The 24,488-nt window shown below is 42.9% G+C and overlaps 1 protein-coding gene across 10 annotated transcripts in view; it reads left to right on the plus strand.

Annotated features, from left to right (window-relative positions):
* ARVCF (ARVCF delta catenin family member) overlaps nucleotides 1–24,488 on the plus strand; it is a 292,145-nt gene that overhangs the window by 124,381 nt on the left and 143,276 nt on the right. Inside the window, exon 1 of one of the 10 annotated variants that reach the window (XM_062590424.1) lies at nucleotides 9,559–9,631. The exons of 8 other annotated variants lie outside the window; for them this stretch is intronic. The gene's annotated coding sequence lies outside the window, so the exon portion shown is untranslated. Of the gene's footprint in view, nucleotides 1–9,558; nucleotides 9,632–19,253; nucleotides 19,280–24,488 lie in introns of those variants that run through there. One more of the 10 variants, XM_062590423.1, reaches the window with a different exon arrangement.

A 24,488-nucleotide genomic window follows, 5' to 3' on the forward strand; every position in this document is an offset into this window, starting at 1 on the left:
CCCGAAATCGAGATTCTGAGTCTGCGTATGTGTTAGTATAATGTAACGGACATATAGAATATAGCATTATGTGTGTGCATATACATATATTTACAGAGCTTGGTATGAAAACACCTTGTCAGCATAAATTCACCCTGGTGTCCTTTTCTTTTTAGAATGATATTTTTGTTTAAAACCTACTGGTTTTAAATTGGTAGACTTGTTGCAAGTTTTCTAAAATTCGGCTGTACTTCACGGAATACTTTTTACACAGCAAATAGTACTTCCCATAGGAAAGTAACTCTGTTGTAGTCCTGATATGCAGAATGCACAAAGACTGCTGAGGAGTAATAGAGACCAAACTACAGCTATAGATTTTGTAATATGCTTTCTGGAAGGTTTGTCAGTCAACAACATGTGTCCAAGACCTAGCTCTGCAACCATAAATTAAATCAGTTTAAGTTACCAGCTCTTTTTGCCTAAGAGCTTAGCTAAAGTATCTTACTTTAATTTCTGAAAGCAAAATACAAACTTTGGATCACATTTAACTTTAAACTTCAGTCCAGCCAGCTTCGCTGATGCATCTCCGGCTCCGTGCAAGGTCAGCAGCTTCAAAGATCTCATCCTGTCAATGTGTTGTGCTTTTTCACACCATGTGAGAATGAGGTATGTGAGATTCTGGTAATAAAAGTGTGTGTGTGTGTGTGTGTGTTGTATAGGCTGAAACTTCTCGTATTCAGATCAAGCAGAGTCAGGATGATGCGATGCTGATGGATGTAACTTAACAATATCTGATGTTTATGCAGCTATTACACCCCGTCCTTACAGAAGCTTCGCGCTTGTCACCTGGCAAAGCCAGCCCTGCGTGCTTGTGCAAATGCAGTGGTTAACGTGGCATTAATACGGTGCTGGCAACCAAACTGAACTGCCTGTTTGTGCCTTTGGTAATAGAGCGCACAATAGTTTGGTCCCTTAGACGTGACTTACTGAAAGAAGGATTTCTCTGAAACAGGGCTTGTGATTGCGCCGTTTATAAAGGCTTATTAATGATTCACTGAAGGCCGCTCTCCGGTGGTTTTGCATTAGCTTAACCATTTCGCTCCAGATTTGAATTTTAAATAATATAATTGGTGTGATCACTAGTGTAGTTAGGTAGAATTGTACCTTGTAACTCATATGAGCGCGTTGTTCTCCTTTATAGATCGACATCCCGAAAGGGGGTGGGGGGAGTTAGAACAGTGCGAAACCTGTTGCTTCGAAACTAAAGAAATACACAAAATAAAAAATGTATTAAATACAAGCCAGGAAAAAACTATTTAAATAGTCTAAGTGCTGAGGTTTTTCAATCATTCTTTTCATATTGCTGCTTTGATTATACAGACATTAAATAGAATGATAATAAACACAGGCCCAAAATTCTCCATCTTTTTTAGTATCCTGCCTCTATAACTGATAAAAGATTTTTTTCATTTGTTTTTCCAGCACAGATATGTGTGTGACCTTAGTTTTTCATAAATTGATATATAGTTTTGATGCAGATACTCCGTAACTTTGTATTTAGCTGAAGTATTAACAAAATAAAGTTGAGAGAGAAGCAGAGGAGTCAGTGGGAATGAAGAGACTAGAAAGAGAGCACGAACTGTTTTTTTTTTCATTTAACACTCCTGCCCCTCTTCCCCCCCCCAAAAAAAACAACTACCTGTTACTCAGAAATAATACCCCAAAAGGCCACCATGAAATGTCAAGTAATCAACCAAGTTAATAATAAAATCATTCTTTCTCCACTGTGCAAATGTGATTCCAGCTGTTCAAACAAAAGCAACTTACGGAACAAAGCTCATGGTTAAGATGATTTCATGGTTAAGATTTATATCACTTACATTGCAACTCATGTTCCAGAGAAATAAGACCTGATAAAAATAAACAAATGCATTTTTCCTTATTTATTTATTTAGGTATTCAGTGAGGTTTTTGTAGCCATAATTAAGTACCAATATTGTTCAGTTTTGTATGTTAATCTGAAGTACCTTTGACTTCTGCCAAAAACGACATTTTTGTGAACTGAGGGTCAGTTTCAAGAAAAAGGCAAACTGAAAAGTGCAATGCAGCAGAATATATGGCAAGAAGTAAACAAAAAAAAAAAAAAAAAAGGAAGAAAAAAACCCCAACATAGCTCAAACCCCAAAATACCATCAAATTCATCATTCTAACATTCTAAGTTACATTTTGGCCAGCAATAACTCTTCTGTCTGTATTTCATTACACTTGTTAGAGATTCTCTGCTCTACACTGAGACAATGTGGACTGTTAGAGTATAGGGGCCAGTCCCAGTGCTGTGACATTAAGAAGGCAGGTGCATTAATATCATGCACCTATTTGAATGTATGCAGAGAAGAACCAAAAAATGATTTCTGAGCTGTACTGAGTCATCAGCTTCCTATGTTTTCCTCTCCATCTCATCTGGAATGCAATTCTACCTTGCTAAGTTTGTGAAGTTTTATTTAATTAGTTATAGTCTGTACTGCCTCTTGGCTGTAGAGCATTTCTTTCGGTGTGATATCATATATTTGTGCTCATATTAAGGGACTGCCAGCATGGGAAAGAACTTTTTTCCTCGCAGGTAAGGTTGGGTACAGACAGCAATGCTGTGTGTTCACTGAAGTTCCCTGGTGCTACAGGACTATGTCATCTTACAATGCCAAATACTAAGAAAAAGCTCATCGGTAGTTAATCCAGGCATGTTCCATTTCTGCTACTACTGTGCATGTTGCAAAATGTGAGAGAATTCCTCAGGGTGGTCCTAATTCTTTTATAAAACCAGCTGAGACCACAGAATTGTATATTTTGATGGGGGTACAGTACAGTTAGGCCAGAGGATGAGAGGCACGTGAAGACCAGAGATGGTGTGAGGAGTCGTATCATGCCTGTTGTCCAGCCAGCTGCTGGGCTCCCCTATCTTTGTAATTCAGCTCCTGTTCCTTTGGCCGACAGATCGCAGTGCAGTTGCACATGCGCTAGCTATGCCCCGGCCTGCTCCTGTAAATTTGGTACGTATGAGTAGTCTTACCGAGTTTCTAGGAATGACCTGGGTCAGGTTTCAGCTACAGCATATGTGCAACTATTGAAAGGGCAGTTCTGGGCAGGGGGTTGGGAATATGATTCCATGGGAGAACGAGTCTGAGTTCTTAGATCAGAGTTCAGTATGAGCTGAGAGATACTTGCTATGCCCGTGAATCCCAGCAAAGTCTGGAGCTGAACCAGGAACCGGTATTCAGCTGCCTTTCAGGAAGACACAGTGTCCCCCATACGTGGGGCATGGTCTCTGGCTCCTTGTATGTTAGGAATGGTCCCTGGTGAGTTGAGGTTGGAGCCTTTGCCTCCTCTTTCGTGGCACTGTCCCATCTCCATGAAAGCAGCAAGGTTGGTTTACAGTAGGATCTTCTGCTGATAGCTCTGCAACAGTGGAAACCAGGAGCAAGGAGCTGATGCTTCTCAGAGGCAAAGTACTGATTGCTGAAGCCAGTGTTGCTAAGCCAGCCTTCTCCTTACAGGAAGTCAGGCAGTGCTGTAGCTCTCTTGGAATTACTGCAGGTGTTTCAAATACAGCTTTTTGGCTTTCCAAAATGACAGTATAGCATACTGCACCACTGTGAGCTCAAGAAACTCCTGCTGTCCACCTTTCTGCTGGGATTAGCCAAATTCCAAGAGGAATCATGGAACCTGCTTCCTTCCTCGCAGTGGGAAGGTGACAGCACAAGGCTAACAAAAGAAGAGGGTTTGTGCAACAGGCATCATGGCATATCCCTTACGAGAGCCCCTGAGAGAGGGAAGCCACTAGAATTCCCATGAGAATTTACATTTCCTGGTTCTTCTATTTTTTATTAGCAGCTTCTCCCATATGATTAATCTTTAGTCTTCACGTGAGGCCTGAGATGGTAAAAACATAGATACAAAGGTGAATGGAAATATTAGCACTGATTTCAGCTACAGCTGAAGAGGATCAGAACCTATGAAGTGTTTTCCAGAGGAGATTTGATAAGGGAATATGCTAAGCTCCTCTTATTTAGAATTATTTGGGGTTCAGACCTGTTGGCATGCAGCAAAATCCACTCAAAATATGCTAGGTTATGTGAGAACTGCTTGTGTGAAAATTTATTAGCAAATGGACTTAAAAAGTAGATCCCAAAGGAAATCACTTAAATAAAAGAAATAAATAAAAGGAACCTAGTGACTGAGAAACTGAGCATCTGTCTTTGGTAAGGTGAGAGTTATTTTATTTTTTCCTGCAATTTTTTAGAAATTCATTTACATACTATTTTGTAGCTCTACCTTTGCAAGTTGAAAATACATCTGTTAGCTCAAAGACACACACCTTTGCAGAATATCTCACTGTTTCTCTATCAGCAGAAGTACCTCACTTTCACGTCTCACACTTCATTTCTTAAGTATGTGCTCTACAACTTTATATGGTAACTACTAAATTCCAAAGTGCCATCTAATGTTTGTCAGTAGGACAGCAACTGGCTTGTGTTAATGATTATAAATGCAAAGCAATGACCATATTTGCTCTAAATGTCTTGGAAATTTTTACAGTTTTATTTGACTTGGAGAGTCTCGACTTCTTTTGTGAGAATTTTTTTTGAATGAGGTTTGGAACTGGCTCAAGGGCAAGGATTTTCTTATTTTGGTTGCCAAGATGTGTGAAAGAATAATTTACACAACTGTTAACCTTTTCAGCCTGAAATTGAGCCAGACTTAAATTATAATTATAATGATTATAATAATTTAATTAGAATGACAAATTCATGGTTTCATAATAATTTTCCATAATTCTACATGATTTTAGTAGTAAAACTATGTTCTCTGCTAAGAGCACATCTGGAGAAACACATCCAAATTTGATTCTACTTGCTGCGTGTACCTTATTATGTAAAGGGGCATCTAGGTTGTTCTTTCAATGGAGTCTCTTACTGTTGCAAGATCAGTGAATATAACTGCAAGTAATTCTAAGTATGTCTTTAAAAAAGCAGGAACATTCAAATGTAAGAATTAAAACATTAGAGAGTAATACCAGGTTTAACAGAATTGGAACAGCCTTGTAGTTGTATTTACTTCTTGATAATTAACATGAAGAACATGCTACATTTTAAAGTTAGGATTTATTTTTCATGTTCTACTGTTTATTTGCTTCTCAGCTCATACAGCAGAACATAGTTAATTCTACCGGCTTTTAAAAAATTTTTATTCTTTTTCCTTTTATTTCCTAAGCACACTATTGCACTAGTCTGGATGGGATATTCAGGAAGAAGGATTTTAAATCCCCAAAACCCTTTTTGCACTATATCTCTCAATTTTATGAATCTTTATGAAAAGATTTTCTTACTTTAGGCCTTGATCCTTACACGTACAAATGAGGTAGATCTTTACTTTCAAGGCATTGCCCAGTAGTCAGTGGGTCTTCATAAGCCTCTGCCCTTGCAGATCCACATGTAGCAGCAAACGTGTTTCACAGACTCATAGAATCAGTAAGGTTGGCAGGGACCTCTGGAGATCATCTAGTCCAACCTCCCTGCTCAGCAGGGTCACCTAGAGCAGGTTAGACAGGGTTGTATCCAGGTGGGCCTTGAAGATCTCCAGAGAAGGAGACTCCACAACCTCTCTGGGCAACCTGTGCCAGTGCTCCGTCACTCTCGCTGAATTTCTTCTCGTGAAGAAATTTCCGCTCACGGTCAGGCGGAACTGCCTGTGCTTCAATTTCCAGAAACTTTAAAACCAGCAAGCAAGCAAACAGTTATTTTCCTTTTCCCCTGAGCTTTGAGCCTGAAGAATTCAACAAGCTTTCAAAAAATTTTTTTTTCTCCTGTTCTCTTTTGGCAGTCTCCATAAACTGAATTTGTGCTGAAGGAGTCTAAAATGAATGTTCGGTTATGATGACTTTGCTAAATTACTGAGCCTTTTGCTAGTTTAGGCCATCTTGTTGATAGTTCAAATTCTGCACTCGGTGGCTCTGTCGCAAACGTGCAGTAATTCACCGAAGTCGGCAGCGTGGCTGAGAACAGAGCGGCCGAAGGCGGCCACGGGCAGCCTGAGAGCGAGTACCAACTCTAATTACAGGCTTTGGTTTAAAATAAATTTCAGAGCTTACTCTTAATGTAAAAAGAATGCTTCCCTCTTTAAGCTACCAAATTACTGGCTAAACAGAATACTTTTAACCACGGTTGTGGTGATGGAGAGGGTTACAGAATGCTGTCTGAGCTCATTTTAGGGACTTAAACTAAAATGTATATTTAGCTGTTGGCGGAGCAGTGTTTTCAGGATGCTATAGTTAAAGACTGAAAAGAACTCTTGTTTCCCTATTTCTAACCCAGAAATATTCGTTTGCATTAGCTCTTCTTTGCACTTTATTTTCATGTGTGAGTATTTAAAATACAAGAAGGTTGCACTGGAATAAAATTTCAAACACAGAGATCTGAAACAACCTCAGGTGGTTGGTTTGGAGGAGATAGTAATTACCTGGAAAATTGTTGTAAAAATCAGTTGACGGTCCAGACAGCTATCAATCTAGTACAGAATGGCAAACCACGTTTGCCTTCTGAACAAGAAACAGAAGGGCTTAAGCTAATCCAGTGTCTTCTGAGCAAGTTATTGTAACGTTCAGCTTGAAATAAGTCACAAATCAGCTGGAAAATCCTAAAACCAAATCAAAGAAATGAAAAATGACTAGTACTGGCTCTTTCATGCATTTCAATGTCTTTGTTTTCCTTTCCAATAACTACAGTATGAAATTATGGCTACAGTACAAGCTTTATATTTGATTTGTTTTTCTTGCTCTTGTCATTCTGTTATAAATGTAATACTGTTTTTTTTTTCCTTAAGACTGGAGGAGATTTTTCTACTTTTAACCCTGTATATAGTCAATCCCTTTCATTTTTACTCTCTGGGAGCAGATCAATCTATAGTGTAGCATTAGTAATGGAGAATTTTTAAGAGTAGTGAGAGAAAATAGAGAGTTTGGACCACATACCATTCTACTCCATATTCCAGAGAATTAAATCCCTTGCTTTTTATAAATTTTTAGTTTCTCAAAGAGAAGGAATTTCTTCCTCCTGTTTTTGCAGCTGGAAAAAATGTGTCAGAGTAAGAAAATAAGGTTCAGTTGAGGGGGGAAAAGGAGTGAAAAAATGTTGGAGTATAGTCAGCAGTCTGATACTAATGGATAGATTTATTTGTGGCCAGAATTTGGAAGTTCAGTATAACCTTAGGGGTCTAATCTCTAACTCTTATTTATGTGATTAGTTCCATTCTTTCACTTCAGGGTTGCCAAATTCAAGCATTCAGAATCATAAGGCCTCTGAAATATTGCACGTGGCTAAGAAATAAGGAGATTTGAAATGTATTTTCTCTTTTTTAACAAAAAATTTTGTTTTTTCTTTTGCTTTTGGCTCATCACATTCTCAAATTTTACTTTTCAACCAGAAGGCCTACAAACACCTGTTCTATCTTTGAAAGCAAAGTTTCAGTTTTTAATTAACAACCTGACTCCAGAAGGTGGGACTTCAAAATCCAGCAGTGCCAGCCTCGTGGGGTTTACAACGTGAGAGACTCCTTATGTGAGTAAGAATTGGCAGGTCCATCCAGGAAGGTTTTCAGTTTCGTTGTTTTGCATGCCAGAGTAGCTACTTCAGTGCCCTATGGATATAGACTTTATAATGTTTTCTTTGACAGTGTATAAGATCTGGCAGCTATCCATGTGCGTGCCTAAGCTGAAGGGTACTTTTCTATGCCAGAGTGGCCTTAACAGAAGTTGAACTATTTTAGGTAGTTAACTAAAGAAATACTGGTCAAGGAGAAGGAGGGAGAGAGGTGAGTGCTGTACAGGTACAGGAGACGCATTCCTCTTGCTTTACTTTGGTCTTTAAGTATTTTATTAAGGGCCACAATCAGTTGCCTCTAAATTACTGTGCTTCAGATAGACTCGGAGAGCTTTTCCCTGCCACAGTGAAGCAAAGACTTTGCTTCAGTTGAAACTTTGTGAAATGCCCACCATTGCTTCTATCGAGCCAGAGAGGAGCCTTTACAATATTTATTTTTAAGCAATTGAGGATCTGAGTCCAGTCGCACAGTTCTACACTGTTCTCTGCCCCCAGAACACAAAGCCGTAGTTGTAGCATTCAGCTGGAGCCCTGGCATTTTTTTGGCAGTAATAGGAAAGCAGAAATTGGGATTAAATAGGTCTGAAACATTCCTTCCTGTCTTCAGTGTCACTATAGGAGATCCCACCTTCTTGTGTCTATCAGCTAGGATTGATGTTAATTAACATGTTAATTAGGTTGACACTGGAAGCATTTTTTAGAATTTTCAGGGAATCCCAAACCGGGGTGAAGGGACCATGTTTGCTGCATCAAGGTGAAAACTACAGAACACTCGACTGCGATCTACCTGTTTTCTAGCTGGTCTCGTGGCCTTTGACCATCCCTGTTTTCCGGGGCTGTCTCTCATTTGATTCCAGTAGCCTTCAGTCCCTAATTACTATTGCTCAGCCACCAGCTTTTGCAGTAGTGGATTTATTTATTGCTTGTTTGCTGCCAGAGCCTAGCACGCGAGAGAGGAGAGGTCGGCTGGGCACGTAGAGCGGCGGCACAGCCTCGGCCCGGCGGCGGGCGGCAGCTACCCGCCTCTCGGCCCGCGCCAAGGGCCAGGCGGTGGTTCCTGCGCTAGATGAAAGCAGGTGCTCCCACCCCTGCGGTGTGTCCACAGTGGAAAAGCCTTCAGGTGCAGCTAAGGCTGGCTTACATCCACCTTCTCCTTGTTGCGAGATCTGATCTCCTTCCGTGTTTAGCAATACAGCTCCCCCGGGAGTTTCTCGCAGGAGGCGGAAGGAGGGGTCGGCTCCTGGAGCTAGGAGGTGTGGGAGATGCTCTCTTCCCACCGCTTTTGTGCAGGTTCCTGGCCCGGGCTGTCTGTGGAGGTGTTGGTGTTAAAGCTGGGTGCTCCCAACTTACTGCAATGAAAGGAGGGGGGAAACCTGTCATGCCCTGGCGTGGGGTCCCTGGTTTTGGGTGCAAGATACGGAACAGCTGGTGTTCATTTTGCTAACGACTACTTTATCAAGACAATCCCACCAAACGTGAGACAGGTTTGTGGGCAGGTGAATGGTTTTAAAGAATGAGGCCGGGGTAGCCTGAGCCGTGGGGCTCCCCGTTTCCGTGGGAGCCCTCCGCGGGAGGGGCCGGTGGTGGAAGATGCTGTCTCTCCGGTGCTAGTGCGCGAGGAAGGGCAGCGATCTGCGCGGCCGCTCACAGCGACGCGCAAAGAGCAGGCGAGCGGGGCCTCGGCGCGGCCGAGGGCGCTCTGCCCCGCAGCCGGCGCGGCCCCTCGCTCGGGGCCGTTTGGCCGCTTTGTCTCGCCAGCGCGGCGGGGGCGGTGCGGGGCGGGGGGGGCCCCGCAGGCAGCGCAGCGCTGCGCCGCGCCGCGCCGCCGGCCGGGCGCTGCCCCCGGGCGTGGCCGTGGCCGCGGCCCCGGCGCGGCTGCCGCTGCCCGTCAGCGCCGGCGGGAGCAGCCGCGACAGCCGCCGCCGCCGCCTCCCCGCGGGCGCGGGGCCGCTCCGGCGGGCGTCTCGCCGCCCCCGCGGCTGCCGGCTGAACTCGCCCAGGTCAGTGCCCGAGCCGCTCCTTCTGCGGGCCCCGCGCGGCCGCCGGGGCGAGCCGGGGGCGGCGGGCGCTTGCTCGGTCTCCTTCTTTCCCCTTTCCTCCTCTTTAAGCGGAGAACTAGGAGCAAAACCTGCCGCGCTGTTCCTAGCCGAGCGGTCGGGGGAGGCTCCGCTTTGCGGCTCCGTCAGCCGGTGGAAGTTCGCCCAGCCCGAGCTCTTGTTTGCTTGGCCCCCCAGCCCCGCTCGGTGGAGCGGGGAGCTCCTTGGCACGGAGCAGCCAGGAGCGGGGCTTAGAGAAAAGAAAGCGCTGCGCTGCGCCTCGGCGGAGCGTCGCTTTCTCTCTGCGTTGTTGGATGTGTCAGGGGAATAACTTCAGCGCTTCACGCTGAAGATACCTTAAACAAAAAGTCCCCTCGGCTGTGATCTTAACGGTTGTAATGAACTTGTCGGTCTGTATCGCAAATATTCTTCTGTACCTTGGAGTGTCATTGGGCATTGCAGAGCAAAGCGGTTGCAGTTTAGATGTAAATAAGCAGAGATCGTGTAGGCTCCTCTAACTCACAGGTGCTTGTGGTGTTAACCTCCTTCACCTGCCGTGGAAGCCCCGGGAAACCCCATAAATTCAGGTGGTGGCAGAGCAGAGCTGCTCCTCTGCTGTGCATCAGGTGGTTTAGCTGCTTTTTAATCCTTAATTTCTTCTCTTTTTCTTTCTTTTTTAATGCTAAGTTTTGGAGTAAGGCAAGTAAAATGCACTGATAATACTTTTTTTTTTTTTAAGGTTTTGTGTATTGCAAGTGTTAGTGACGTGTCGCTTTGGCTTGTTGCTGTTGTGTGCCACTCGGGCATCTCGGAGGAGCGGGGCACTTCGCAGTGCCTGGAAGCGGCCCTCTCTGCTGGGCTCCTGACCGGCCGGGCGGCCGTTGTCGCTGCTGACCCCCCGGCTAGCGGTGCCGGGCTTCCCGCGCTGCTCGGGTGCCTGCTCGTGCGCCGCGCTCGCTGCCTGCGGACCTCTTCGGAGGGCGGGAGGGAAGGCGTTTTATCTGTGTATGTGGGCCTGGTTGTGCTGCTTGACCTGGAAATACGGTGGCTATTAAACTGCAGGCGATGAGTGATTGGTATACATAGTTAGCAGCTGAAATCTGTCCCTTCTGGATGCTTTTTCTCTCAATACAAGGACAAAAATCTGAAGGTAAGGAGCAGAACACTGCTTATGCAAAGGTACATTTGATGCCCTCTGGCCAGCGCTAGTGGTGTCATGTTTTTGTCTGGATTTTCTGTTTTGATAGGAGCGAAAGCTTAAGTGAGAGTCAAAGATTACTATTAATTACTTTAAATCATGGATTTCAGTTAATTTGTACATTCATTTTTCCATATCAGACTTAAAAATCTCCTGGTTTAGTTTTCATGCTGCTTGTCCTAGCTGGGGACTGGACAGAGATGTCTTATCTTTTCTAGGGAAGCCTGGGTTCTTGATTTGCTTTGAGATCTTTTTGCGGTGTAACTCATCAGGCTGGTACTGCAATTGCATATTAGGGAATTCTGTGCCTAATGAAGGGCAGTAGTTCTGAACTGTGTGTTGTCAGAGAAATTTATTGTGTGGTTGCAGAGCATTTAGAAAGTAATCTTTTAACTTTAATGATCACAATTAAGTAAAACTAAGCTAAATGGATAAATGATTTAGAGGTGAATGGAGAGTCCACACAACCAGTATTAAGAAAACTGGGGAGAGATTGGGTGGGATTTCTGCTGCATTAACTAAAGAGCTGTTCAGAGACCCCACCTGCTAAAATCTGAGCTAAGGCAGTTGTTAAATCAGTTAAGAAGAAACAGGAATGACTTTTCACTCTCCTTCTGGCTTCTGCTGATAACAGCCGTACGTCTTGAAGTCCTGGCCCTGCAAAGAGCGTTCTACCTGGGAGCGTTGGGAGAAGAAATGTGTGCTGGAAAAAAGATTCTAGTGGCCATGAGCGTTGAGGGCAGGTAGCCCCTTGGCAGTGTGCCTCCTTGTCCCTTCCCCTCCCTGTAGGGCAGGGATGAAAGCAGATGAAAGCTGTGATTCGTGTTTACAGTTTGAAAGTTTTCAGTAGCCTGAATGTAAGTACTGAGTTTCTGAAACTCGGGAGGATCTGAATGGATGCTGTCTTTGGGCCGTATGATCTGTGACTATTAAAATGTGGTTGGTCACTGTATGACACACAGCTGTGGTTTGGATCTGAAGCTTAAATGTTGGCTTGCCATAGGGCTGTTAAATTGATAAGGGAGAAGGAGTTACTTAAAGTGGCTTTTGCCAAAAATGGTGCAGTTCTGCATTATTTCTGCTTCAGAAAATACTTTACTAATTCTTAATTCATGCACCAAACTCTGTAAGGCTGCACTTCCCCAGTGCCTTGTCCCTGAAACATTTTACTGGAGGATGCTTCTGATGTGAGAGAACATGAAGTCTTTGGTCTAGCAGGATGAAAAAGTGGCCAACATATTACTAACATATGTGATAAGTCTGCATCAGTGGTGGAAACCTCATGGAAGAAGTCCTCTCAGAGATGCAGCATGTGAAAGCATCTTTGCTTTCCGACAGGTGGGCAGGTCATACTAGAAAAAACGAAGAAGGCAGCTTAACTTCTAATTTTTGACACGGATCACTAGCTGGATTCACACACGGATCTGAATGTAAACCTGAGAGCTCTACTATGCTCCAGTACCTCGGAGTGAGCAGCACTTTGAGGCTGAGATGTCGACTCCTCCCTGCTCCCGAAGGTAAACCATGGCAGGGACCGCAGCCTCTGCGGCACAGCTGGCCGAAGGGAACGCGTTTTCATGGCTCAGCTACCGAGATGTCAAGTTACGTGCTGGAGCACCTAGGAGGCACAAATTGCCCTCTGCCCTGCAGGCAGGGGCTCCCTGCAGCAGGGTGTCACTTGTGGCAGGACGGGTGGGAGCTCGGGTGCAAGGATGTGCCTTGGCCTCTGGGTTGCGCAGTGGGGTCCTTCTGCCTGACCAGATGCCCTGAGTCTGCAGCGTGGTGAAATATGTGGGTTGCGGGATGGAGGTACTCTGTGTGTGAAAACACTGTGAAAAAGGGTGTTCTTCTGAAAGTGCCAACAACTGTTTGAATACAAGAGTTTATAATGCTGAGGCTGTGATCTCTGCTTGTGCGAGTTTGGCTTTTTAGCGGTAACAGACATAGCAAGCAAGGTGCTCCAGCATGGTGATTGCACTTCCCAAGGCTGTGTTGCTTTACCACCTGTCCCCAAGGCTGTGAGCTGAGCTGTTGTACCAGCTGCATCAGGCTGGCCTAATTTTTACTTTGTAACACTGCAGTTACCACCCCCCACCCCCACCCCCCCCCCAAAAAAAAAAAAATCCAGGGGGATAAGAAGGTATACATGTAAAAAGTGTGTTTTAATGCAGATATGCTAGAGAAAAGATCGTAGTAGAAATAAAGGAGACATTACTTCCCTGCCTCCCCCAAAGATACCACTTTGAGCCTCAGAAGTAGAACTTCTAATATAGTTTGGGTATAATTAGGAAAAATAACACTTCACAGACTCCATCACTTGCTGCTCTCCTTTCCTGAAACATCTGTGGGTGCAGCTCTGTGAGCTTCATGGGGATCAAAATTGGTTTCCCAAGTTATGCAGCAGGTTGTCCCCTCTGTTATGCCAGCACATATGTTTTCAGGACCACTCTGTGAACAAGATCAGTGAATTGATCCAGCTTAAAAACTGAAGCACAAACCTTACTTATTTTAGGAAAATGAAAAAAGCACCTTTAGCCAGATTAATATGCTGATCTAGTTGAAGGCCTTTGAAAGAGCTGTGCCATCAGGCTAGGAGTGGGGGGGGGGGGAGAGAAGGAGCACAATAGTAAGTAGATTAGACAGGAGAAAGAAAAGGGGAAGGAATGAGCAGAAGCATGTATGCAGGATCTCCTGTAATTACTATTGCTGATGAGACCCCTGTACTGTCTTTGTGGCATCTCAGATGACTTGGTATAAAAGTTCTGTATGGGTTTGGTTTGGTTAGATCTTCTTGTGGCAGAATAAAGCATTAAAAAGAACCAGTTCTTCATGTTTTTGGAAGCTCTCATTGTGTCATTAGTGTTCTCTGTGATTGATGTTCTGCAAAGCTCAGCTGGGGCCTGTAACGACTCTCCCAGAAAAATGGGGGAAGGAGTTAAAGTTGTGTGTAAGTGATGATGGTGGAAGATTGAAATAATCTGAGTGGGAACTTGTTTCCTTTTAACTATTTGTTCCAACATTTAATAAAGGAGTCTTGCTTGTTACTTCAGCTTTCTGTCTTTTCACAGCATTGCACAGGCTTGTTTATACTACAGGAAGTAAGAAAAGGAAATTAATTACTGCAGTAGCTTAAATAGTCATAAAGTTAGGATAGTAGATGTGCTGTCTAGTTTATGTTCAAAGAATTTATTTCTAGTGAGAAATGGGAGGTAGAATTTTGCTGGTGTTCCCCTGCCTTACCCCTTTTAAAGGATAGAGGAGACTTGATGCTCCCTTTCTGTGTCCCAAACATGGAATAAATAGCAAGAGGAGATGTTTGAGAGTGAATGGAGTCCCTGAATTAAATGCTGAGACTAGAGAGAGCATATTTCAAATTACTGGGCCAAGAGAAGACTGAAACCCAGACCAGGATAGTTTTAAATTTCAGTTTCCTTTGTGTCTCTCACATATAATTAGGTTGCAGCCCAGCTTTGGCTTTTGTATTCATTTGTCTGCATGCCTAAGCAGTGGCAGTAGTGGACAAATGTAACTGTATCTGGTTAAAAATTTGATCAGCATGAAGAGGCTGAAATCTTCTGTTCACTGGGGAATCTTAGTCTTTTGTGTCTCCAAATGAGCAAGATCTCTTTTGTCTCACTAAGGAGTGGTGTTTCCATGAACTCAGTGCTCCCTGTATGCTGTGGTAATGTGAAAATTCATTACTTTCACTGTTTTTTTCTTTCTGCCTGTTTGATGAGTCAAGCCCACACCTGCTTATGGCAGGAAATTGAAATGCCCGAGTTTTCCCTTTTGGCTAATCCCACACATCTATCTTTCCCATCACAACTCTTCTCTTTGGCATTCAGAAAATAAAGTGAAAACTGTTCAAAGTGAACCTAGTGAATATTTGAGCTTGAGAATTTCTGCCTCTGCAAGCTAAATCACTTGGCACAGCTCTGAACTTTTATTTTTAGTAAAGCTTTCACAGCCAAGCAATTGTAATGTGCAGAGAAAGAGATGTTCCTGAAAGCCTGAAATGAAACCAGAATGTCAGAGTTTATTTTTGTACTGCAGAGAATGTATCTGCTTGAGGAGTTGTTGTTATAATGCTACATACATGTATATAGGATACATATATATATGTATACACACTATATTATATTTAATACCGATATACATGATAGCACGTAAGAAAGACGGTGACTTGATGTAAGTAGGGTTACTGTGGATGTGTGTAGTGTAATAGCAATCACAATTAGCTTGAATGTTTGGAAGACTGCAACTTAAAAATGTGGAATTCATTAGGGAGCTGATGGAAGATGTGCAGCACGATTTGTTTATGGATGGGAGAGTCCCGAGATGTAAACAGTTCCTGCGTGCGATCAGGGCTGTTCTGCTGTTTTGCATCTTCAGCTATTTGCATATCTCTCTTTCGATGATATGATTCTCAAGGGAATTTGCTGTTGCTGGATTAAAGACCCTTTAGGCTTCCAGGCATATCGGCCTGTGGGCCTTAGTGCATCTGTTTTGTGATGCATTTAACAAAGAAACAAAATGTTGTTTGTACCATTATACAAATGTTATACAAAGATCAGAGTTTTTTAGACTGGAATGAGATGGAGTTATTTTGCTAAGGAGTTTAATTCAGGCTATTGGAAGTATGTTAAATTTCGATTAAAAGTGGAGAAAGTTTTGGTAAGGAAGGCAATATGTAAAGCTGTATATCATACCTCTCACAGTATTGTGTTTCAGTGAGGCAAAACTAATTGTTTTAGAAGGATGAAAGAACTCGTTTTTAAAACAGGTTATGCAGGTGGCTGGGTTTTCCTGTCAACACCTTCCTAAATCCTCGTTAATCACCTGCAAAAGGGACCCCACTTCTTTACACTGCGAAGGTGGCTAGAAGCCCTTTCACGGCAGTGCTGTCCTGTATTGGCCAAAGTCCGGCAGCACCGCTGCCCTGCTCCTGCAGCGGGTCACACTGGTCTTCTCCCAGGTACACGTCTTTGAACCCGGCTGACTTGTCATGCAAATGTTTTGTCCTCCTTAAACCTTCCTCCTAAAGGAAGCAATGATGACCAGAATAGTTTTCATGTTGTTCAGTATGCTTCAAATTAAGGGGAATACGTGCTGTCACTTAAATAATCCAGCAGATACTTTGGTATTGGCCTCAATGACATTGGCTGTCAGCTCATCTGGAAAACCGGTCATATGTTTTGGGACACCAGTGTTGCCCAGTTTGGCTGTTTTTGTAATCTCTTTCCCATTTTCAGGTCTCTGATGAATCCTGGCAATGGCTTTCAGTCGCTGCTCTTAAGAGTGCAGCTTCTTATAGATCATTTTTATGATGCTGTAATGAGACAACAGTTAAATATGTTTTCCTAGGTTGTAAAAGATTTTATCTTAAATGCTAAATGCTGTGGGAATAAGAAAATCTAGTAAACTGTACAGTTTTATTTATAAAATACATGTTAATGCTGCTTACTAATGTCAAATCTAACTCTCACCTGCTCTTTTTACAGCATCTGATCGTGAAACGTGTCCTTGAACTCCTAGGTTTCTGATAGACTTTCCTTAGGAAAAGCTAATGATGTTATGAGTTGCCTTTAATGCAAGGGAATGTTTTTCTTTCTGTGTTTCTAGCTTTAAAAGCTATATAGTTTCATTATTTCTCCCAACTGCTGATTGGCTTGTGTATTACCATGACTTAGTTGCTTTCAATTGAGTTGATAATGTTTTTAAATTGGCTGATGTTCTGCTGAAGAAGTCCTTTACCCACTAGTTGCTTGTCTGCTTTTCTTATTTGGTTGTTTGTTTTATTGCTACCAGGCCTTATAAATAGTCATAAATCAATATTGGAGGAGAGAAGGTCTTCATATTTTATGAGCACTGTGTGATTTGTGAGCAGGCATAAAAGGGAAATGATGAGGTTTCATGGGTGAGATATTTCCCTCTATTGTGTTTTCTCATTTGTTGCTCTTCAGGTTTTCTTTCTGAGTAAAGAAAGGGAGCAGGAGAAAGCTGTTCTCCAGACAAGAGTTGACTGCCCTTTCCTAACTGGCAGAAGAGCACAGCTGTCTCACAGGGCATCGCGATGGCAGTACTTGAAATGTGCCCAAAGGTTATAAAATGAAGACATGCGCATGTAAATCAAGGCATTATGTATTTAAGCTGAAATTGCCAAAGAACTTTGCGTAGGTGAAGCAGGGACCCCAGCTCAGAAGCCCTGTGGCTGTTTGGAAATAGGGAGGCCAGTGAACTTCGGTCCCAATCTAGAGGAAGGGAGATGAGAAAGTTGATGAAAGTATTGCTGGTGATTGTAGCAGATTCCCAGTAACACTGCGTGGTTGGGTGAAGCTAAGCTCATAATTTCTTGGGTGCAATTTTCAATAACGTATTATATGGAAAGCCTGTCTTTGCTTTATAACATTTGCAGGTAAGCTGGTGTATATTTGATTAAAATACATGGACTGTTTTTTGAGTCTGCAAGTTATGATATTAATTTCTGCAGAGTGAGTGTGTTCTAGCAATAAAGTAGTATCAGAACTTTCTTTTTTTCGTGTGGTTTTCAAGCTCATTGTGCTTTTTGACCCTTTGTTCTTCTCTTTGCCCCAAAATAATGGACTATGAGATTAGCAATATTTTATAAAACTTATATTGCTCATTAGCATATGCAAATTTAAGTAAATGTATACATGGAAAGGAAATTTTCATATTTGTCCTTAACAATTTCATCTCATCTGGGTCATTCTTTTTCTTTCTATCGTGAAATGTTGTTGTATTTCCTGAGGTTAGAGAGCATCTTTGACACATTTATCTTGTATTTTATGATGTGATCTTATCACAGCTCATTTCTCTTCTTTTCTTTTTAACTCTTCATCCATTGATGACAGTCCTGACACCAGCTAGTGGCATAGTGATACGAGGCCATGTATTACTGCATACCCTTGGCAATTTTTAAGGGTAGTACTTTGCTTCGAATGTGCAATATTCTTTTTAGCAGGTTATTTCTGGAGGGAAGAGACATTCATAATTACATCAGAAACAGCAGCCATCAATCATTTTAGATGAGAGAAATGGCAAAAATGGCTTCCTTGAGTAACATTTACTAAATGTGAAGCAAACAGAAGGTGACAATGTGTCCTTCTGTCTTAGCTGCAACAGTATAAGGAGGTGCAAAGAGGTGCTAATTTGTCATTTGTGGAACAGTGACAGAGTTTTGTATTGGCAGTTAAAGCTTTTGTAGTAAATATACACTTAAAAAGTATTCTTCATCAACTTTGTCAGAACTGTAAAATGAGGGAAAGAATGCTGTGGAGTTGCAGCGTTGAAAATGTTACAGTGCTTTTCAGTGTCTTGGATTTAAAAATAAATGTGGTCCTTTCTACCATTTCTTCAAGGGTCAGATCTTCAGGAAGAAATTTGCTGCTATATAGGCAACTAAAAATGAGGGACCGACTTTCAGAAAAGCTCAGGGAGCACCAACTCCAAGTGTGATTAAAGATCAATTAGTGCTGCATCAATCCGAAAATCTGACTGCTGGTGTTGGCGTGTAAATAGGGATTGAAACATCTGGCTACAAGTCGCTTTAAATCTAGTGAGATATTCTTCTAGCCTAGCAAGTTTTTCTGCTACTTGGTTGCTTGGTGTTTTTGATTCTCTAGTGAAAAATATTTTTGTGCCATAGTTGCGTGGGATCGGTTTTATATTTTATTTTTTAAACTAAGCTGATGTTTTAACATTTTGGCTTAATAGTGCCAATACAAAGTTTTCAATACTGAAATGAAATGTAATTTTCTTCCTTTGCTGTTTCTACCACAAGGCATAACATTGCGTAAGAGCCATCCTGAGTTTGGCTGCGTTCCAGAGACGTTCCAGAAAAAATACTGGGAAAGTCAACATCTGCCATGTGCAGCGAGGCGCTAAGGGGAGACTTGTGTCGAGCAGCTGAAGTGCTCGTGGGAGCCCCCGCCTCTGCGTGGGTGCGCTTTGCGGATCGCTGTGCTCCGACGGAGCGTTGTGCGGATCCCGCTTCGGCAGCCGGAGCCGCCTGGCTATTTACGTAGCCTGTGGGCTTCTTCCCCCCTGCCCTTAGCCCTCCTTCCTGTATTTAAAATTCCCTGAAGTGTTCTGTTTTATTCCTCTTTGAAATCTATGAAATCTAATATTTTCTTTTAAAGAAACAGCTTCAGGAATAAGCTTTTTCCTGGGTATAAATTATACATGGTTACTTTCTAACTTTTTAAAATTTTAAAGTTGAGACTAGAAGCATGCCACTAACTACGTCTTTTATAATGTTTCCTGTGGGTTCAGAAGACTGTTTTTGGGTGTTGAAGAGGCTGGATGGAGCAAGGTACTCTTGCTTCCTCTTAATTTTCTTCATGTTCTCCTAAGGAAGAAATCAAGATGGCTTTTTGTACTTTGTGCTGTATATTGTAAGTAGAAAAATGGTTTGAGGGTTTTGCTATGTTTTATTTGCTGTATATGAAGTGGAAATGCAGTATTGTATCCCTGTAGAATTGTATGGGCTCCTACAAAGTTGTATGAAGACCAGATATAGTGCACTATTAAATATATTTTTCAATTTGTAACTGTTCGCTGTAAGTCTAGGCCCAATTCTGATCCTGTTCCTTGTCATGTGGAGCCAGTGTGCTGCCTTTTCTGACCAAACGTGTGCCTGACTAATTCTGGTCCAAGTAGTGTCGCGATCTGGGCTTCGGGCAGACGGGTATCTCTATAATCTGCCTTTGGATTTAGCTGAGAAGCCAACCGGAAGAGAAGACGGTCGGGAGCTGATCACTCGCCCTGGAAATGAAAGAGTTAAGAATGAAACCCCCGATTGCAGAGCTGAAATCTCGATTTGAACTTGTGGGCTCCTGAGAAAATGCCATTCAGCACCATTGCACAGAGTTATTTCATTCTTAATTTTAATTGACGTGTCCCAGAATGCAGCCTCCGCTTAGGAGTCCTTGCGGCGCGGAGCGGCTGGGCAGTCGGGGTGCCTGCGTGCAGGCAGCTCGCCTATTTTAAATGCAGATCATCATTAACTTCCCTTTTGATACCAAAATCTTTTCTAAATGTCTTATTCACTAGGCCTGTGATATTTGAATGAATCTTTTTTCTAAATAAGACGTTAGTCACCTCTGGGGATTTCAGTGTGGCCTGCAGCTCTCCCTTCCTTGCTGTGGGTCGGGGCTGAGCAGGTCAATGCGATTCTGTCGTGGAGTTATTAGCTCCTTGCCTAGTGACGGGGTGTCCCGTGGAAGTTTAACAACTGGAGTCTCATTATATTCATTAAAAAAAAAAAAACTGTGCTGGTGTAACTTTAATTTTTCATTCCTTGTCTGGATTTGAAACAAATCCAGTTATTTATAAACGAACGGTAGCGGCAGAGCTGGGCAGCTGTGTCTTGTAATAGCTGCAAGGAGTGCAGACATCTGCTTTTTAGTTGGAGGTTTTTGAATATTATACATCTCCAACATTGTATTTTCCAAATAAACTATACTACTGTCCAGTAATGGGATTATCCCAAGACTGACTTAACATTCTTAACTTTTTTTTTTTTAAAAAAAAGCTCTTCTGGGCATCAACTTAAATGAACACTTACAAATAGCAAAAAGCCTAAATGAATACAGTAATCCTGTGAATAATGGAAAACTTGTGATTTTTAATTTGTTTTTAATACGTAGATGGCTGGATGAAGACCACTGCAGGTCGGTCTGCTCGCTGAGGAATATTGGAAGTTTCATTATAGTCCAGACTTCAACTTCTGCACATGGTTGTGATGGGTAGAGTTAGAGGTGCAGGTTTAAGCACCCTGAAAATGCAGATTTCTAGGATAAAATTTGTTTCTAGTTATTTATCTGATTTATTTTCTGTGCATTCACAGCTGCTGTAGCTGGTACAGCTTTTCGCTAGCATACAAGGCAGAGCAGCTGGAGTTTCGGCGCGCAGAACCTGTGTTATCTCGTGAAGTTTTGCGTAACATCAACTCCGTCATACAAACATTACACAGTTTCCAAGCCACTGGTGTGAGAACATTTCTGTATTTGAACGGACACTCCCGGGCTTAAAGATAGTTTCTCAAGGTGTTAGCTTTTTAGATGAAGTCCCCTGTTCACTTTTTCTAAGTGATTAATCAGCGGTAATGTACGTAGACTAAATAGGGAACGGCAGGCTGAGGGTATTGTATGCTGCACTCCAATTAGAATTATGCGATAATTTTTCCCTCTGGGCATAATCTGTATGTAAAATGATTTCTATCTTGTTTTAGCATTTGAAGTAAGTGGTTTTGTATTGCTGTTACTGCTTGTATCAAACTTTAAGCTACTGTGTGCAAAGGTCCCTGCGCCGCTATTTCCCTGTGTTGGTGAGTCTGCGAGTTGCTCCTCAGGTAGGCTTCCTCCCTTATCAGGTCTTCCTGCAGAGTGGCGTGGTGCTGCAGAGGAGACGGTAGCTAGAAGGGGAGAGAGAACTAACAAAGAAGCTTACTTTTTTGGGGAGGTTATTTTATGATGGGACTTGAACGCTGCTGAGTAATGGGGACAAAGCGCCCTGTTTTAGTTCGTGACCTGTTGCAGGTGGGGGCTCAGCCATAACATACAGAGCTGGTGCGGTTAGATGCAGAGCTCCAAGTGACGGATTTAAAGATGCTGTTGAGAGCATGGGTCGTAGTTGCTCTTCCAGTTTGCTACCTCTAAAATGCCTGTCCTTAGGCAAACAATACTTTTGTAAAACCTCAGCCAGACCCTATGGTCGCCATCAGATCTTTCCATGAATCTTGACCTGTCAGGTACCTTATTCTTAGAATATTTGCTGCAAGCAAGCCCTCCTATCTCATTAGAAGGAAAGCAAACTTCACTTCTGGTATGCTGCATCAGTTTTGTAAAACTTGCTTTTGTCTCAATTCAGTCTGCTTAGCCTAATATAACAGTAAGCGTGTAACTACAGGTCATCTTTGGCCAGGTGCTTCTTAAAAGTTGTTGTCACTTCTGGCATAGTTTTTCAGGGAGCTGTTGGCCTGAGGTTGAGAACTGGGGGGAGGCTGGCTGCTGACCGAAGCTTTGTCTCCGCTTTGTTTCAGAATAGTTGCTCCAACCTGAAGGGTTGTGTGGTCCAGAAAAAGAGAGATTAAATTTATTTAGTTACCTGGTTGTCTTGTTTTGAGATTCTGCTTTTAAAAGCTTTTTGTTTGAATTTTAAACAAGTGAATCAAAGTGTTGTATTTTAGTGTGTTTATGTTCTCATACAGCTGACTGACGCCTTAGCTAGAGTGGGGACTTCATCAATTATTAAAGCACGGTTGTATTTGGTTTTTGTCCAGCTTTGGTGCAGAGTGGGCTGCTGAAGTTCCTCGCTGGAGGTAAGCGTGTGTGCTTTGCTTTCAGCAGAATTTTCTTGTGTACATCTCTTCACAAACCTAAAAGATTCAGAGTTGTAGTGTACTTGTGTGTGTTTTATTTGTACTATTATGCATGTGCAAATTTTAAACTTTTCAGGCTATGTACAATAAAAATCGGAATATTTCTCTGTGTAGATGCTTTGCTTTTTTTTCCCCCTCTAAACTTTCTCTTTTTCTCCTCCTTCCTCCACAGATACTTGTAAGCTAAAGGTCTGGGGAAAAACACTTTTTTTTTGTACAGCCTATTGTTCGGTCAAAATGCATATTATCAATGGTCGCATGCTTTGCTTAAATATTTTATAAGTTCAGTGGTACTGGAGGTTAATGCTGCCGTCTTTCTGTTAGTCGGATCGTGCGTTTCCGGTTATACCTAGTTAGTAATCCGGACAGGCTTGAAATGTGTAAGCTCTCAGGAGATGGCTGATTTCAGACCGGCTTTGTTCTGACCGTTCCCTTCTGTTATGCTCCGATGGAGGTGTTGAGCAATAAGAGGAACTTTTTTGTCTCCCATTCAGAGTGTATAATGCTGCAGTAATCTTTAATCTGTAAGGAAGGGTGTCTCCTGTCGCCTTGTGCTTCCTGCGTGAGGTGAAAGAGATGCAGGCTCATGTCAGTAGGAGGAAACACGAAGGCAGGTTTTATGCAGGGCTCTGGTTTGAGCCCCGTTTGCCGGGTGGGGGGTGCCCAGGGCCTCGGACCAGGCGAGCTGTGAAATCCGAGCAGTCCCTGCCCAGCATTCAGCGAGAACGTTTCAGGCAAGACCACGGAATTAAAGTCTCGACCTCGATGATGATAAAGCAATCAGAAACAAACGTGTCGAAACTGAACTGGGGAGTTGAGCTTTGATTGCGCTGGAGGTCTGAACAGGGCAGAGTCCAGCAGTGGGACGTGGGCACCTTCGTGGTGCTGCCGGGGTGGAGGCCGCTGCCGGGAGCGGAGAGCCTTTTCCTCGGTCTGTGCGCAGGAAGGAGAGCCGTCTGCGGTGCTCTTCACCTCTGTAAAGTCAGTGCCTTCTCTGTTGCTCGCAATGGTTTTGGTGCTATTGCTGCTCCTCTGAGTGGTGTGTTTTTGACAAGAGCTGGACAACTTTCTTGCTGTGTTCTTAGGAGCTTGGAGCACAGCCCCTTCGAGGATCAGGAGTGGGAAAGTATACTCAGAAGGAAAACGAAGAAAACATTTGAAAGTCTTTTCCCGGGACTGGGTGGGGAAAGGTCTACAAGCTTTCTCTTTCCTGCCCCTGAGTGCAGCGAAGTATAGTCAACTGCTCTTGTTCTTCTGGCCTAACCTAAGGCAGAAAGTACTTGATATCCTTGCAGATGGTCTGCTCTCCACTCTCCTCCTGAAGTTCCCAATCCTTATTACAGAAGCTCACAGAGCTTTGCCACTAAATGTGGACTGGACTGCTAAGACTCCTGTGTCAAGTCTCCAGAGACGATGGCTTTCACGTTTCTACTTTCCACCCATCCAGATAGATTCCAAAGAATGGATTTTAGGTTCTCTGCTTAGTCATACTTCTTCTAGGAACATTATGATCTCTGAAAGCAATTTAATATACAGGAAATGCATTCAGCTGCTCTCAGTGTGTACATGAAGAAAATTTGAGTAGATAATTAATTTGAGAAACTGGACATGAATTGGGAGGGAAATTGTTGCTTTAAAGATGTCCTAAATAAATCACCATTTTACCTCAATAGATAGCTAAATATAGCAATCTAGGATCTAGAGAATGTAAACCATTGCAGGCTGGTATTCCTTATTTTGAACAGACAACACAATGCAAACACCCAAGTATTTCTAGTATGCTAAAACTCTTCTAATTCTGGATTTCTCTTAAGTGCAGAAAGTAGTTAGCTGCTCGCTCTTAAGGAATTTTGGGAGCTGTTGGGTCCCTGCTGGGTAATATGCTGCTGAAAATTTCACCTGTTGTCACTAATTTTCCAGAACTGAAAGCTATCCCTACAAATATGAGTATTTTATAGCACTGGGGCCTGGAGGCTCTGCTGTTCCTCAGAATCCAGCGATGTTGTCTGAGTAACTGACTGTTGGAGTAGCGTCACCCTTCAGGAGAGTTGGCTGCAGCTCCTGATGTGTTGTCTTTAGACAGCAAACGAATCAATAGCAGTGGCAAGGTATCTCAGGGTGCTCTCAAAGGGTTGAAAGCAGAGAATGGTAAAGCATGTGAACGAGTGTTCCCTTGGTTTTCCTTTGGATGTTGAAATGGATACCTGGTGGCTAGCACTACT

The sequence above is a fragment of the Rhea pennata genome, chromosome 17 (assembly GCF_028389875.1).
Source record: "Rhea pennata isolate bPtePen1 chromosome 17, bPtePen1.pri, whole genome shotgun sequence".
In the NCBI taxonomy this organism is placed as follows: Eukaryota; Metazoa; Chordata; class Aves; order Rheiformes; family Rheidae; genus Rhea; species Rhea pennata.